A 20,000-nucleotide genomic window follows, 5' to 3' on the forward strand; every position below is an offset into this window, starting at 1 on the left:
TAGCCAAGGAGTAATAAATTAACAACCAGGAGACTAGCGATTTAGATATCCAGTTTTATTTTGCTGCCAAGTTCAGCATACATATGCTGAAGTATCCAGATTACAAGTTCCGGTTTATACATGTAATTTTGGGTACTCTGGTATATGTAAGACACTTGCCTTGTGAGATTAGGCCTCTCAAAATCAGAAAGGAGATAGCTGATTCGAAGATTCCAGATCCATTCAATCACTAGAATTGTAAGATTCTGTAAAAATACCCAGGACTTAATCATTTAAGTATATATGAACATGTCTCGACAAGCAACTATATGCATGAGAATACCGACATAAAACAAAACATACAAATCTGCTCATATACATACGCACATAGAAAAATGCCCTGTTGATGTTGTTAAAATTCCAATGAAGGAGTCTTGGATTTAGGTTAGAAGATAGGTTAGAACCAAAAAAGATCTAGGTTGGATCTGTCTCCATTGGCAAGACATCTTGAAATAAAACTGAATAATGACATGCATACATAAACATGTATTCTAGATTGCGTCTTATTCGATCGTCGCCTCAGCTGACGAAACAGAAGAGAACTCACCGTAAGTGTAGGCCAAAGGTCGTCCCCGAATCCCTTTACAGTTCAAGGAAAACAACCTTTTTAAGTTTGATTATTCTTTTATTTATTTACTTCTTAAAGTCATTTGACTGCAGCGATCCTCGAGCACCGCTTTAAGGGGTTTTAGTCGAACAAATCAACCTCAGGACTTATTTTTAATGCCTATCAGTCTATTATTAATCAGTTTACATTTTAAGTCTATTTATTCTATCAGTCAATTTAGCTGAGCCGCTAGATTTTTGAACGAGCCAGTGTCAATCGCAAGTTTGCTTCCAGCCCACAAGCGTTATACAGCGAATATATTACCAGGCAGAAAGCTTCCTCCCAAGATCTACAGTCATTCTCGTCAAGAATTTGGAACGGAAGACGGACTTCAACCTCAATGCAACATGGTTAAATACAGTTGAGAGAGAATACTGTACCAGTACTAACAGTAAAACATAAAATCGATGCAGAAACCTTCGTTGAAGCAGTAGACAAACTGCAGAATGGGAAGACCCCTGCAAGGGGCCTAACATTTGGATATTGGTTAAAGAAGCTGACATTTTATAGAGACCAATTGATATGTATGTTTAAAAGAACTACGGAAGAACAGAGTGATATACCAAATTGGCTTGTTACAGCAAGGACAACTCTCAAATGATTGCCAAAAATGAAATCAATGAAATGGCTGGAAACTACAGTCCCATTGCTAGCCTAAACATTATTTACAAACTGTTCACAAGTTGCATCAACCAATTCCTCCAGGCCCATTCTGAGTCGAACAGCATTATGACTGATGAACAGGCTGGTGGAAATAAGGGAGTGCGGGGATGCATCGAACACCTTTTAAGAAACATAGTCGTACTGTCTGAAGTAACAAATCAACGTAGAAACCTTGTGATAGCATGGCTCGACTATAAGAAGGCATTCACCTCGACATCCATTCATGGATTTTGAAGTACCTACATCTGGCAAAAGTAGCTACTACCTTAATTGCTGCTATAAGGAGACTCACAAAACATGGTCAACAGTTTGTACCCTTACAACTGAGAACAGAATAATTATTTCTGATAGTATAGGGATTTCAAAGGGAATATTTCAGGGAGATAGTCTTTCTATACTTGTTTTCATTTTGGCACTGAATCCACTATCGTTCCTACTGCAGAAAACAGATGGCTACATGCTAGCTGTTCAACTGCTAGAAATGTCAGTGTAACTAATAATTTCTTCTATGTTTATAATTTCAAAATATTTGAGACCCTGAGAAAATCAGTGCTGGAATTTATCCACAGTGCTTTAAAAAAGGTATCTACAACATAATTTAATTTAATAGTATACCTTTCTACGAGTAAATATGTTTTCTTACATACACACACACGCACGCACGCACACACACACACACACACACACGCACACACACGCACACAACGCACACACACGTACACAACACACACACACAAACACGTACACGCACGCATACGCACGCACACACACACACACGCACACACACAAACGCACACACACACACACACGCACACACGCACACACACACATGGCCTCAGTTGAGTGGAGGAGAGGATTTAAATTGGGATTATTCTTTTGTTGCTTAGATCTCAAACAATGTAGCACGTGTGTTACATCCTTCCATAACGTGCTTATGTGAAGGAAGTTATTTATAAACATCTACACATGTGACAATAACAAAGAAACGAGGAAGGTGATCGTGGAGTGTGCTAGAAACAATAGCCAAATCTTTATTAAATCACATACCATTCCGCTTCAAAATATTTACTTTTTATTCTCCAAAACGACATCTCTCATGGTTATAAAAATTAAACGATAGCATTGTAGTTGCGGATGCCACCACCCAGTCAACTGGCAATCAATACTTTTTGACCCAGTCTGCCACTGTACACATACATACATACTTACATATATACATTCATAATACTCACATGCGCACCCAGCTACTATACTATTTAACATCAGCATGTCTCATGTCTGGTCAAATTAAAGTTTCCTGGGCTTCTAAAATAAGCATAGAATTTCAGCCTTAGATATCCGAGCAGAGTTTTCAGGCTGGTTCCTTGAGGTTGGGCTGTTATTTGTGAAGTCGAGTGAATTTAGAGTAAAATTCACCATTTAGGATTTTCACAGATAATAAATAATGCCTACTGAACATCTCATCTCTGCTACACCTCTCTCAGCTGTATTGTTATTGTTTACATATATATATATATATATACACACACACACACACGCACACACACAAACACACACACAAACACACACACACACACACACATTATTTAGATTATTTACATTTGACGGACATTTGTCTTCATCCTGTCTGTTGTTAACACAACGTTTCGGCTGATATACCCTCCAGGTTTCATCAGCTGCCCTGGGGAAATTTCGAACCTCGGTTCTCATTCTTAAGGTATTTTTGATGTAAATATTATCATTATTATTAATATCATTATTATTATTATTATTATCATTATTGTTCAGTAGTTTTATTTTTATAACGTACTTTCACTTTACTACCGAGCGCAGCTCTGTGCGCCTTCGGTATGTGCTGTGGTTTGCTGTGGTGCTATTATGGTTACTGTATTGAAAGTGTTTTGCGTAGGATGTGAGCTGTGCCTAGTAGTGCAATTTTCTGTATGTTATATATATTTGTAAGTCCTGGTGTTTTTGTTATGTATTTGTCTGAATATTTTTTTTATTATACGTAAGGCACCTACTATAATAGGAATTGTTTCTGTTTTTAGATTCCACATTCGAGTTACCTCTATTTCCAGGTCTTTGTATTTTGAAAGCTTTTCCATTTCTTTTAGAGAGACGTTGTCATCTGCTGGTATTGATACATCAATTACAAAGCATTTTTTTCTTCATGATCTTTGACAACTATATCTGGTCTATTGGCCTTAATTTTTCTATCTCTGTGTATTGGCATATACCAGTGTATGGTTGCTTTCTCGTTTTCTGTGACCTTTTCTGGTGTGTGTTTATACCATCTTTTTTCTGTTGTTATTCCATAGTGTTGGAATAGCTTCCAGTGTATATAGGTCCCAGTTCTGTCGTTTCTGTGAATATATTCCTTCTTAGCCAGGACTGGGCAGCCAGAGATAATATGATTTATTGTTTCTTGTCCAACTCCACAAATTCTACAGTTACTTGTTATGTTTCTTTACATTATATGTTTTTGGTAATTTCTGATGGGTCATGTGCAGCAATTAAAAATCCTTCAATCTCTGCTTTGAGTCCTGAGCTTCTCAACTATTGCTGGGATTTTTCTCTGTCTATTTCTTTCGCATTTAGTTTAGCCCAGTATTTACCATGTAGGGGCTTTTCTTGCCATCGTTTAATCATGGTCCGCTGCTGTTCTAGTTTTAGTTTGGATTTCATTTGTTTTATAGCTTTTCTTCTTCTTCTTCTTCTTCTTCTTCTTCTTCTTCTTCTTCTTCTTCTTCTTCTTCTTCTTCTTCTTCTTCTTCTTCTTCTTCTTCTTCTTCTTCTTCTTCTTCTTCTTCTTCTTCTTCTTCTTCGTATTTGTTAGGTAGATTGATTTCTTGTTTGTATTTGTCAGCTTCCTTAAATACCGAAAACAGTTTTTTGTTTTGCACCTGTTTTGTGGCTATTTGTATAAATTTTCCTTGCTTCTGGAGTAGGTATTTTTGCAGTCCTATGGTGGTTATTTTATAATAGTTTTCCAGCTGTATAAGACCACTGCCACCTTCTGTGCGTTGTATATATAGCCTTTCTATGTCAGATTTTGGGTGGTGCATCCTATATCCTGTTATTATTTTTCTTGTTTTTTCTGTCTATTTTAGATAGTTCGTTTAGTGTCCAGTTAAGGATGTTGTAGCTGTAGCTTATAACTGGGACAGCTAAAGTGTTGATACCCATTATCTTGTTTTTAGCATTGTGCTCTGTTTTTAGTATTGATCTAACTCGTCTATAGTACTCTTTCTTTATTCTTTCTTTCATTTGTGTATGTTGTATCCTATCTAGTTCATTGACTCCTAAATATTTATATGGTTGGCTTTCGTCTAGTTCTCTTATTTCATTGGCCTTATCTAGTGTTATATTAGTACTTTTAACTAATTCTCCTCTTTTCAGGGTTGCTTTGGCACATTTTTCTAATCCGAATTTCATATCTATTTCCTTGGTAAAGCCATGTACTGTCTGTAGTAGTGTTTCCAGCTCTTTGTCATTGTTTGCATATAATTTTAGGTCATCCATATATTATTATTATTTATTATTTATTATTATTATTATTATTATTATTATTATTATTATTATTATTATTATTATTATTAATCAGAGAACAGCCTGGAATCGAACTCGGAATCTTGGGGTTAGTAGCCCGCGCTCTTAACCACTACGCCATATGTTGGAAGGTATATCAGCCGAAACCTTATGGTAACATCCAACAAGATGAAGGCAAATAACCGTCAACTGTAAATAATGCAAATAATTCCTCATCTCTTAAATATATAACTTTATATATATATATATATATATGTATATATATATATATATATATATATATATATATATATATATATATATATATATATATATATATATATATATATATATATGTGTGTGTGTGTGTGTGTGTGTGTGTGTGTGTGTGTGTGTGTTTATATGTGTGTGTGTGTCAAAATAAGCAACAGGATATATATTATTGATGCAGTATGACTGTTTCAAGCGTCTCCGTTTACTTGAATAATGCAATCATTATAGCATTCGTTCACGACGGCTTGAAACGCTCGTGGTGCATCGCTACTTGAAATACTGTTATTAATTTTGATTTTATTCACCTTACTTTTGGCTGTGTGGGTAACACCGGACTGACTTGATATTTCAACTTAAGTACCTAATTCAACTGAATCTCAATTATATCTATATATCTATCTATCTATCTATATGCCTGTCTGTCTACCTCTCTGTCTGTCTGTCAGTCAGTCTGCCTGTTTGTCTGTCTGTCTGTCTGTCTATCTATCTATCTATCTATCGATCGATCTTTCTCTCTATATATGGTTCAGAACCTCCAAAAGCTACACGCCATTATATAAGAATTATCTAAGTCTAATAGATTATCTATGAAGAATACGAAACTACAAAAATGTAATTGTTTCTCAAATTATGAATTCATAAATACTTTCCACTTAGTAGGAATCAAGGACAACTCTAAATAACGAGCCTAAGATAGAAAAAGAAAAACAATTCATAATCGAAAAAAATAAACGTGAATCCCATTGTTACCAGTCAAACGGATACCATTATGGTTTTGACACCTGTGCCGTATCATCCATTCCGGCTGTGTAAACATTCTTAGAAATACAAACGCTGTGTAGGAATGCACCAACTTAATTTCTGCAAGTAAGAACAACAGAGTAGACATATATGGATAACTTATCGCTACAAAGTAGTACTTATAACAAAGAACAGATGCCTAAAATGACAGCCAGATAATACAGCGAATATTGACTGCTTGGTACTTAATTTCTGAAACAATATCGCATCATGAATATTACACGAATAACAAAACTGATAAAGACAAGTGGAAAAATACATCTTGCAAAGTCCTGGAATAATGTACAGGGAAAAGACGATCTTGGATGAATATCTATAAAAAAATTTCAGTGCAATAAAATATATTAACCAAATTGTTTATTGAAGGTAATGCAATAAAATATGGAAATAGAATTAAATTTATATCAATTTATCGATAAATATATACATACATATACATTTTTAATGAAACCAAATATGTAATAACACGTCGTAAATAAAAGAAAAAAAAGACTAAATGATTCATTATAATTCAAGAGTCATGCACTCTGTTACTTGGAGACAACTCAAATTATCCTTAATTATAGAATTAATAAATAAATGTACACTTAAAATGAAGAAATATATAATAAAGTAATACACACTTACAAATTATAAACATCCAATGCTATTAAAATAACACAAGCTATCGAAATAAAACCATATATAACGAAACGCCCCCCTGTTGCAGAGAAATTAACAGAAACCATACTCACGTCTTAACCGTGCACTGCCAACGAACCGAAATATCGATATATGGCGCTGAGAGTCAATTCTCATCACCCAACGGAAATGACAGTATGTCCCATAAGAATGGCAGATACCCACTGGAAGTGACGTTGTACATAACAGTACATGTAAAACCAATACCCCAATACTTGTAGACAGTAAATTAAGCCTACCTAATTAAACAACTTACACTCCTTACAGTCTCATTGTCAACTGTATAAGGGATGTTATTGCATACGTTGTGGAAACATCATCGTGTTTACATATTCAACAGTTAAACTATCTAACCAATATTTTACTACTGTAAACTTATTTCTCCAAGTGTACCTTTAACAAATTAACCCATCCCCAAACACTCAAACTTTATACTTCTACCATATCTAATGACTTGACGGACAAATACATTATAATCCATCCAAAAGGGAATTCTACTATTCGGCCAAGCAACGTTGCAATGCGGAAATTAAAACTGTCATCGATACATGTGCAGCATCTACGGCGTTGTTTGATGAAACCTATATTTTCTCTACGGTATAGGGCATTAAGAAAATTCAATTCACATGAAGATAAATACAAATCTCTCGATGCAGGTCTACAATTACCGCGCATTCAAATTACCATAATTTTTTTAAAAAAACCTTCCAAGCAAATATAATGTATGTGGCATAATAATAAATGTAATGTAAGTTGCATTAACGATAAAATAACCATCCTCCTCAGTCGACTATTACTAAAACATGTATAACCCTTATATTTACACATAAACAAAAATCCTTCATCATTTCCACTACTCTAGTACCACCGATCCACTTGCCTCTTCAATCTAATCTATTCCTTTGCATCCTGACCATGACACCAAACTTGCTACTATTCCGTTTTTTAGCAACAAGTCCCTAGTGTTTCTGGAATCTTCAATTTGATCGAATCGTTCATGCAGGTACTAGCCATATTAAATAGCATCATATTCATCGCACCCCTGATTTATTCCGCAAAAGGTGTCCCTAAAGTGCAGTATCTTTTTACTGTGCATCTTCGTTATCTTATTAAGCATTATATATCAGTATATAAGTACACATGTGTGAGTAGCTAGATAAATAGGTACATATCAATATACATATATTTTATTTGGATTTTAGAAATACCCGGTTTTCTATTTGTCTCAAAGTATGCATATGTATCCCGATTCCATCGTTCAATATTAAAGTATGGTTGGTAAAGATCAGAAAATTTATGGCTTTTATTTGCATATTAGCCCAAACGCAGTAAACTCAGGGGTGGAGATGTTCAACTGTGATCATTTTGCACTTTTCTATATATTGGGCTGGCGACTAAGTTCTCGTCGTTGTTTTAAGCATAATTTTTTTAAAAGGTTTAATAAAAAATAAAACTAATGTATTCAACCCTTCTTGTTTTCAACTTCTTCCCAACGACCAACAAGATTTCCAATACCTCGTTGGTAGAAATCATCCGAATTCTACTCGAAAAATTGATCTAACCGAGCTCTCAATTCTGTATCAGTATTGAACGGAACTCCGCACATAGCATTTGAAAGAGATCGAAAGAGGTAGAAATCCGTTGGGGCCAACTCAGGAGAGTATGGCAGGTGTGGCAGCACTTCCCAGCCACGCGTTTGAATGGTTTCCTTGGTAATATTGGCGATATGATGGCGGGCGTTGTCATGCAGCAAAAGAACTCCATGCTGCAGATTAGGTCTTTTCTCTTGAGTAGCCGTGTTGAGTCATTCGATCTGTAAAAACATAGTTCTGCGTTGACCGTTTGGTCCTGTTCAAGCAATTTGTAATGGATAATCCATTCCTAGTCCCACCATACGCACAACATCGTTTTACGCGGATGAAGATCTTGTTTCACGCGCGGTGTCGCTTGTTTACCGGGGCTAAGCCATTTCTTACACTGCTTCATATTGATGTACAGGCGCTACATTTCGTCGCCAGTAACGATTTGATTAAAAAATCGTTGCTTGTGTCTCTGAGTTGAGCGGTGGCAAGCAAGCATACCAGAGGAGATTGTGGCTCGTTGATTTTTATTTTGTCACTTAAAGCATGCGGAACCCATGCTCCATACTTCTGAATCTTTCCCATCAACTGACGATGCTTCTCTATAGCAGTGTGGGAGCATTCCATTTTCTCTGCCAGCTCCTTTGTTGTTTGACGAGAATTTCCGTGCAGAAGTTGGTTTAATCGTTCTTCATCGAACTCAACAGGACGGCCAGAATGAGGTGCGACTTTGAGGTCAAAAGTTCCATTTTTGAACTCGGCATACAAACCACGAGCGGTTCTGTCAGTCAGGGCACCCTCTCCATACGCAGCACAAATGTCGTGAGCAGCTTATGCGGCCTTAGAACCTTTACTAAAAGCGAAAGCAAGGAGGTGTCGAAAATGCTAATTTTCCATAACTTAACATTCCATTTTAATGATCTGAAAATAAACAAAAAATAACTAAAATTAACTAGAAAAAGAAAAAAAGATTCCAAAATGATTCAAAAATAGAATTCTCGAAAAAATAGATTCCAAAATTTATAAAACCGCGGCAACTTAGTTGCTAACCCAATACTATATAAAGTAAAACCTAGATAGATAGATAGACAGATAGATAGATAGATAGATAGATAGATAGATAGATAGATAGATAAAGGATTACATTTTACGACACTATAACATTTCATGGTTTTAGTGGGAAATTTCACAAAGACTCGAACACTATTGCTAAAAGTTTGGGAGATCACAAATACCGTTTATCTGGAGCTCATTTGCTAGGACGGTCTGGGGCATTAAGTATTGGAAATACGTTTCTGTAGTATCAAGAGAGTAGGTGAAATATTTTTTTTTTATTATGACGAACAACTTTAGAATACGGTTGCATTGAATATAAGAATAAATCACTAGTGTTGCCAATATATATTTGTGGTAAATAAATACAGAATAAAGATTTCATGGAAGAATAGTTCAAGAAAATAAAAAGCAAATTTCATGAAAATAGTACAACCGAATCAGTGACGGATCAATGCAGAATGACACTATTGCAGCAAATTTGAGAATTTTACTTTCGATTCTATCATAATAATGGAAGATGCATACAAAGTGGCAGGAAACTATATAAATATGATATCGAACCGCGTATTGAGCCGCAAATACTTAGAAACAATTCCGTTTTCGAAAGTTAGTAAACTACTTTGACAAAGAATGTCATAACAAATAATATCATCTACTTATACTTGTCATAGTTTCCCAACAACTCGCAGTTTTCTTACAGACCATAAATTTCTTTTCCCATCAATCCAAAATAATGTAGAGATATATCAGAATTAGTTGGAGCTTCAATATCATACTCGCGTGCTAGAAAATACTCATTTCACATATACATTCTTTAAACATAAACACTCGAGCACATAAGTCGGAAGATATATATACCCACATATCATGTTTACTTCTCTTATTCATTTACGCATTTCATCCATCGAAATGCGGTCATACAAGAGGCATCAAGTGCATAGCTTTTATTCAGTCATATCAATCGTTGCACTAGTTTCAAATTGATATACATTTTATTGACCTCTATTTATTGAATAACTACTCACGTGAAGTAATCACTCGATGTATATTTTATCTACAAACATATAGATATATAAACAAATACGGAAATGTGCAACATACCGACACGTTTTGATTTCAATATTGATATATTTCGACTAGGATGTATAAAGACAGTATATGCGAGTAATCTATCGTTAGGCAGGGGATGTCGTTAAACTTTCATCATAATATAATCTAGGATATATAATAATCTAGGATATATATAATATACAATATCATCTAGTATATACATGGAGTGGTCTAATTTGTAATTCCAGATTGAAGGCTAACTGTAAAATTGCGTTTGGTGTAATAACACTTTTTCAAAAATTTCCACAATAATTAGATTAGAATAAGCAAAATTTAGATTTCCATGCTGCAACATGCATGGCTTCTTCTTTGAAGCTACTCGTATTTGTACTACATCCTCTTTTGTACTACATCCCTCGGATCATTATCCTCCCCGGATTGTATGTGACAGCACAGAGGATCTTCTGAGCAGAATCAATGAATGCAACCATACAGTATCTGTACTCTAATACGTTCTTAACAGAACACACCTCAACTATATATATATATATATATATATATATATATATATATATATATATATATATATATATATATATATATACATATATACGTTTACGAATTTGTGTTGCAAGATTCCTGATATGAAATTGTGTGTTGAAACATATATTGTTATTTTTCGGTACGGTCATCTATTTTTGCCAAATAGACACACGCAGTATATATGCACTCTTCACTCGTTTATTACTATTCTGATCTTAACACATGTCCATTTTCTAGAAATAATTCGTTATACATATGTTACTTTTCAGTGACATTTTCCGTGCTCGTTTATACTCCTGCTTAATCTTTTTCTTCAAATCATGTGATAAGTCGTACGATATGAATCGCATTTATCCGATAACCCCTCCCGTTCAACAAAATGGTTTACGTCACACAACAGACAAACGACGAAATAGAAGCACACTTCATCATAGCTAGAACCGAACTTAGATTTTGGAACAATACACTAGAAGACAGAGTGGAAGAGAGGCACAGCAAGTCGATAAGAAATCCATAAGTGGACTGAGCAAGCACATGCAGCACACAAAAGATTGGGACGTTTTGTGCTTCCCACTGACAAGTCCGGCAGACTGTCAATAGACAGCCTGCTGCACTACATTTAGGCGATGCAACCTCACATCACCAATATGAGGGAAACAACGATACAAGTGTAGGAAAAGACGGAGAGGATCCTTAATTCTCACATGATGATGAAAACAAACATCCTACAAGCAAAGAAGAGCAACAAATTACTTTAAACTTGCTAGCTACTTTCAAAATATTCATTTCGTTACACCGTGCGTGTTTGTTCATTTGATTGCGCCCGCAACAAATGAACATGAAGTACAATATAATATTTAATGTACAATATAAAATTTCATAAAATATTATTAAAGTATATATATATATATATATATATAAATATATATATATATATATATATATATATATATATATATATATATATATATATATATATATATATATATACACACACACACACACACAGACACAAACACACACACACACACACACACACACACATATATATATATATATATATATATATATATATATATATATATATATATATACACATACATATATACATATATACATGCGCACACAGACACACACTTATATAAATGCTAGATGTTTCGAAACAATTGTGATTAACAATAAATTCTCACATATTTCATCTTCTGTCTTTCGTTTGCTATATATATTATATATATATATCTATCCATTATATTATATTATATTACATTATATATACATACATACATACATACATACATACATATATATATATATATATATATATATATATATATACCTATATATATATTTAAGGAGAGAGTTCAATTAGGTTCTAAAATTTAGATAAACATACACTCAGCCATAAACCGGTGTATGCAAATTATTAAAATATATTTAATGCATCAATCATTAAATCATTGAAATATTAAAAGATATTAAAAAATTATGGATTCATAAATATATATAAATATGATATACATATGTAGGTAGAACAACTATATTGAAGTATGAAAATATTGATGTATAAAAATATATGTTAACATCTTAAAAGGTATGTATGGAAACCATTGTACTACTTATAGATTAAACGCGTCGTTAAAGATGTTGACATATATTAAAGAAATAATCCTTACGAAAAGTGAATTAAAATGTTTTTAGGATGGAGGCTGAGGTTTCCAATTATTCGATGTAGGTACTCCGACGGCCATTTCAAGGGTACAGTAATCCATGTATTTGAATAAGATTCCTATTCAAATTTTAGACACCGTCTCCTTCATCAGGGAGAATGCATTATTTATGTTTTCACATCTCATCCTCTGTTGTAATTAGCAAATGGGTTTTGGTTTTAAAGAAAAGTACACGTGTTAGCAGGAAGAGCCGATGTTATAGAATGAATTGTGGCAAGTGAAATTTAAAAAATATGGTAGATCATATGCAGGTAAATAAGGACTAAGAGGAAGGAGCAGGGGAGGGGCGAACATAAATATTAAGTGGAATGTACCTAATCATAGAATTAAATGATCAATCTATCCTGATTTATCAAAATGTTTAAATCTATAGTTACAAGAGTACATAGCACCCGAGAACTTATTCAATAATATATATATATATCAAGAGAGAATATTTATAGACTCTTTAATACATAATTTACATGCACGGGTAATTGTATTGTAAGTGGGCTTCTGCTATTATAGATGAACGCAATGAATATTTTATATTCTTTAGCTTAACTTCGTGAATATATGTTGCTAGCATTGTAGTGAATTTATATTTTAATGAGAACTATAGCGACGTTTAAAATCAATAGGTCGTCCTATGTATGCCCTTAACCTGTGTGTAGTAGGAATCTACACAGCATCTATAAACTACATTTCTGTGCAAACAGGATCCGCCAAGTTGGCATGACTCCTGCATGCGGCAATTACATGTTTTCTTTTTCTAGCAGCATTAATTTTCGGATTAATTGAGATCAGAGCATCCACAGCTTGTAGACTGTGGTCTGGCGTAATATTTCTATTAGAATTAGTACCGGTTGTTGAGTTATGGGATCCAATATATAGATTTGACTGGGTAGAATTCTTAAATCTCAGTTTAGATCTATTTATGGAAGCTATAATCGATCGAAAATTTGGCGTAGTGGAATAAATAAGTCTCTCTTAATTATAACCAATCTTCACGCACTGAACACAGTCTTGGATAAGGAATTCGGAGTTAAAGCTTAAACGCATTTGAGCGGTATTTAATTTTATATTATATGATATTACTTATGTATATTTAAGCGCAGGAGTGGCTGTGTGGTAAGAGGCTTGCTTTCCAACCATATGGTTCCGGGTTCAGTCCAGCTGCGTGGCACCTTGTGTAAGTGTTTTCTAATATAGTCTCGGTCCGACCAATGCCTTGTGGGTGGATTTCGTAGACGGAAACTGAATGAAGCCCGTCATATATATACATATATATATATATATACTATAGCGTTCACTTTCTTTTAGTCTAGATTGGATTGTAGTTACTTTAGAGATATGCTAATTAAGTAAATTTTAAAATAAGTTTAGTTTTACGATATTTGATATATTAAATACTTTCTATAATTCTTATGTATTGTGATTCCTAAATCACACATTAACTTCTACTTGATGTTAGAGATTTGACTACTTTATTCCCTTTTTCTTTTCCATGATGTGATTTTTCTACCTTACATGACTATTTTATACCTCATAATTACCTACATACATACCTATTTTTGGGCCCCCCTATAAATCTATACTTATTGTGTTATCTGTTAACCATCAGCAAACTGGAACCGCGTCATAGTTTTCAAAAATTTAGCTGACTAATTAGGTTGCAGGACTGACCATAACCACTACAGACAAGGATTCAGGGACTTGTTGATCGAAAAAGTAACGAGCACGGACACCGTACTTTGGTCACCACCTGGTGCCATACTCGCTTTAATACCAACTGACATTCTACATATGAACTTCCACCTCTGAAACACGGACCATACTTCAACCCATACTTTCAAATCCACCACTGTAAACACAAACAGAACGTGTATTTATATGCAAACAAAATAAGAACCACATTCTAAATATACCCTTCCTAAAAAACTCATCCTTAGAAGGAATATACCTACATATCCACCACTGGACAAAATAACATGAATATTGGGAGAGAAAACTTGAGGTCTATGACTTATATCTCTTTCCTATGCCTAATACTTTTTACTAAATTTTATTACTCTCGCACTCTAAGTCTTGCTCCTATTCTTCTTACGCCCTCTTCAATAAGAAAAATATACTGTGACTATTAGTAACAGACTCTTGTATATATCGGCTCTCCTAGACATTTAGACCCTCTGATGAAGACTAGAGGCACACTCAACATCCAGACTCTATCTACCCATTCTTTCAGAACACTGAAGAGATGGAGCTAGCATGGAGGATAGCGTGGCCTCTTGGCAGAAACGGCCGTAAGGAACTGATCTCTTAATCGTTTACTCTTTTATGTATTACCAGTATATATTTTTTGTAGCACACAGTATTTGCATGTTTATGTATTCTTATAATACTCCCTTTTGTTTTGGAATAAATAGACATAATAGAATGTCTACCGGCTGATGTATGTCATTTTTGTATCCCCTCCATTTTGTTTTTGCCGTATAAATTCAGGTTAAACCACTTTTAACTCCCACCCGTATATCACGCTAGATTTCGAAATTACCACGAAATAACCAGCACTTGGGTATTAATAATTGGGGACACTACCAGCAGTATATTGGATAGATGCTATCCCTTAGCTGGCTGGCTTCCCAACCTCTAACTCTCACGGAAATGCATATCTATCTATCTATCTATCTATCTATCTATCTATCTATCTATCTATCTATCTATCTATCTATCTATCTATCTATATATATATATATATATATATATATATATATATATATATATATATATATATATATATATATATATATATATATATATATATATATATATATATATATATATTTGTGTGTCTGCATTTGACCCCGCCACTTTTTCTTGACAACCGATGTTGGTGAATTTACGTCCCCGTAACTTAACGGTTCGGCAAGAGAGTCCGAAAGAATAAGTACTAGGCCGACAAAGAATTATCCCGGGGTCGATTTGTTCCACTAAGGATGATGCTCCTGCATGGCCGAATGCAAATGACTGAAACGAATAAAAGAATAAAAGAACAAACACACACGCATGCATCCTGGGATACATTGAGAGAAAGAGGAAGAGAGTCTAAGGATATTCAGACGAACTGTATGAGAAATAGGCAGACGGAATCATCAAACATTTTGGTATTTTACGCGATCCTGTTAGAAAAGAAAATTGTTATCCGGAGAATAGGAAGAGTGGTCAGCTAGTTCGAAGTCACAGTAACACACAACATCTAGTTAAACCAAAGGCTCGTGTACTGGAGCATTGTCCTGATAGAGCAAATCCCTTTTCCTCAGTTGTCCTGGACGTTTGATCGTGATAGCCTTTGGTAAATGCTTCAGCAATTTAGAATAGTACTTTCCATTGATGGTGTGACACTTTTGAAGATTGTTAATAAACACAGAGCCTTTTACATTCAAAAACAACTGAGGCCATTATCTTCCCTGCAGATGAAACGGTATTGACCTTGCTTCAGGTAGGTGAGGAGGAGTGTTTCCACTGCATGAATTATTTCTGGCTCAAAGTAGTAAACAAAACAATGCTCTTGAATTGGGAATCTTTCAAAGAAACCAGCTGTATCTGTCTCAAACGAAGTTAGATTTTCCCATGAGGTGTTCACCTCGATGCGCTTGACCAAGTGTCAGAAGATGTGGCGGAGACATCCGTCGTTCCAATATCATGTACCAAATTATTCTCAACTTTCTCATGGAATATAGCATCCCCCATTTAATTTATAGCCATTCGGTTGTTATCCATCACCATGTTTTGAACACGATCAGTATTATCCACACAAGCGGCCGGGTAGGACGTCCAGCACATGGTTCATTTTCAAGACTATTTCTCCCCCATCTAAATTCAGCTGATAACGTTTGCAATGCTGATAGAGCTGGCAGATTAAGCTCTAATGTTGCAACCATATCAGTATGAACACCATTGTGCGATAGACTCTTTTCCAGTACGTACTCTTTCAAGAGACGTCGCAACTAATTACTACTAGTTTTTTTAAAGTCTTTTTTTCAACAGTCTGATATCAGTTTATCTGACATAAACAAGTCGCTTATTAATAAGTAGAGCTGAAATTTATGCATGCAAGATTCCACACGTCTATCGCCTCTTCTTCATAGTCGGCCTATGAATCTTTTAGTCAGTCGCCGTATTGCGACTCACTGTCATGGAAAAATAGTAGATTACTAAGTTTACGTCAATGTCAATGTAAAATCAACTATTTCATCTTGATTTATCATTGCTATCCAAATCTACTTCTTGTTCCATGTCCTACATTCGGCGTGTGTATCTTCGATGATCAGCATAGATGAAATAAAGGCGTGAAATAAACTTATCTATATTAATTTCATAAAAGTGCATTCATGCCAGATATATCGTAATACCATCTTAAATGGAAATGAAGGCATATTATATACATGTAATCATGTAAGCTTATGGTGAATCTTTGTTTCGCTTTATCACCTGCAATATCATGTACACTTGTAGAGATATTTTTGATAATTCTCTGTTCTTGTTACTAGTAATACATACATTCATATCCTTAGTCCAAATGCTTAACAATTTATTGGAAATGAGAGCGCTAAAGCGAAACAAGAAAAGTAATAATAAAACTGGTTATGGAAAAAGAGATTAAGAAACATTTCAGGAGAAGGAACGTAACGAAAAATGTTATACTAAAGATTGTTCCCTATGACCTGTTATTTTCCTTATAACAAACCAAAACAGACACGCAATATGGAGTAATTTAAACTGAGTGTTTTACAATAATATTTGGCTTTACAGTAGCTTTGGATGAAGAAATCTTACAAAGCCCATATCGACTTTAAACAAGAAATCTATATCACTTTTCTTGAATGTAGTTTTGAGAATATTGGTTGAGCTAATATACCAAATGAACTACTGGATTGCTATTCTTGAAAATAAAACTAATTCTATTACCATGTCTACATAGGTTTTGCTAAGGTTTTCTTGGAAACGTATGGATAAATTATGTTCGGTATGTTGAAAAGAAAAAAAAAATGCAGTATATATGCTAAAGACAGCTGAACAATATACTTGACATCTCTGAATATTGATACAAAGAATGAAGGGGTTTCGAAACGTACAACTTTGTATCTTTCGAAATAATTTTAAATCTTGATTTATTGCATTAATCACACCATACGAGAGAAATGTATTGGATTGAAAAATGATAGAATGAAGCACATATGATGGCAAATTAGTAAATAATGAAAATAGCATTGCATTTCACAATAACAAATGGGCCTCTCAGATATGTGCACTTCATAGAAAAGATTGTGAAAAGAGATTGAACACAATTACAGAATAAATTCGATTTACTAAAAAGAAAAAGCAAAATCCCATGTGGGTCTTATAAAGAAATGTTGTGTATAATAGTGAGGGATCTAGCTTGGTTATTCAATGAAAACATGCAACATGGACATCAATTCACATTATTAAATTTATTTTCTACAGCTAATATATAAAGTTAAAATATTAATGCAATAGTGCCAAATACAAATGCCCCTGTAATCAGTCACGAAGTAGTACATGACAAATATTTTCCTCATCTGAATTCTCTACATAACGTGGAAAATAATAAACGGTACCGCGCGCACGCATGATAATTCTATATAAGCTGGAATGTAGCCATAAAAATGTATTTAATAAAGAGAGTTACTATGTCACCATATGGAAGATTGGTTTAGACATTTCACATCTCTGTACCGTAAGTGAATAAGTTCCTTTCTAGAAAAGAAATTACATTATTACACTAGCCTGATGTAGGGTAGGCTTGAGGCTCTCACTAATGTCCATATCTCATAAACAATTACAAAGTTATGCAAGATTTTTTGCGTAAATATCGCAATTTCTACACCAAACACTATGTATAATTTCACATGGCATATTCATTATAACAATAATTGTCATTATTATTTGTTGCTATGTGCTGTAATTTCATAAAAACAAAAATTATGTTAAAGTATATTGGCTTTGTTATATTATACATATGTTGCCAGCATAAATCTCATATCATTCTTACTTAGGCGTCAAAGGTACATGGAAATATAAGAAAGATTAGTATAAGTATAGACATCAATAGTTATTAGCCTTCATTTTAGTCAACTATAGTTTTCATGTCCAAATATAAATAACAAAGAACAATTCTTCAAAATCTATATCAACTTGTGTGCCTCAAAATTTCAGTAAATTTACAATTTTCTCTTTCCTTATCAACATGTGACTATGTTAATATTATCCCTCAGGCAATGTTGTTTTTGTTGTCATTATGTTGTTGTTGTTGTTTCATTTTGCTTTTACAGCTACCTTAATATTCTTTAATAGTTTCATACATTGAACTAATGTGACAGCCTACCATAGTGTTAGGCGATAATATCTATTACAATACTTATAGCTCGTTATTAATTTCACTGCCATACAATACCATTATTTTTGTACGTCGCTGAAGTATAGTATACATATTCTTGAACTCCTGGAGAACTATTGGAACCTCATGAACAGGCTAGTAATGTGTGAGATTAAATTCATTTGTAATTATAAACCGAGGAACGGGCTAGTAATGAGTGAGATAAAATTCTTTGTAATTATGAGAGAAATATCTGGGGAAATACTGAAGCTGGATTTTTGAAATATGCATGAAACATATAGTTTGAAATCACCTGCATAGATCTCACTGCTGCGACAAATGTGTTGCGCATTAGATGTCAATGGTTGTCAGAAAATGGCAGGTATTAACAGGTCAATTCATTTGAAGTACCATAGTGTGCAGGTATAGTTGGTATTTTATGGTATGATAAGTGTATGTATGTTAGTTGGTTGTAATTAATCAATGGATGCATACCCCAATAGTTGTGGAGCAAGTTAATGGTATAAAGCAAAAAAACTGAACTGAACGAATTAAGTTAACGTTAAAACGAAAGTCACAAAAACGAATTTAGCAAGTGCAATTGTAATAGTAAGATTACGTCTTCTCAATAACCTTTTCTAGGTGTAACACATTAAACACTGATACAATAATTATAAATTATATCATTAAGACGTCTCATGTAAATAGAAATACAAAGCAGGGGCATACATTAAAAACAACACTACACCACAATGATTTCACATACTGGATGTAGGAAATCCTCGATTAAAAAGTTTACCTGTCAAATACGGGATTGTTACGTATTCTGTCGATGAATGGATTCCAGCCCAAAATGAATTTAGAAAATAAATAGCAATAATCAAATCATCGTTTTTTCTCCTTAACGAACCCCTTAATATTCTAACTGTGTTTACACGTTTCATAAAGACATAAATGTCAACAACACTGCGATTCGTTGTTTTTCGAAATATTTTCAGCTTTGATAAAACGTTCATACAATCAAGAAAATTTGAACTCATATACATTCTCCTTCGACATCATATATGAATGCA

The sequence above is a fragment of the Octopus bimaculoides genome, chromosome 7, assembly GCF_046866305.1.
Source record: "Octopus bimaculoides isolate indiv1 chromosome 7, ASM4686630v1, whole genome shotgun sequence".
NCBI lineage: Eukaryota > Metazoa > Mollusca > Cephalopoda > Octopoda > Octopodidae > Octopus > Octopus bimaculoides.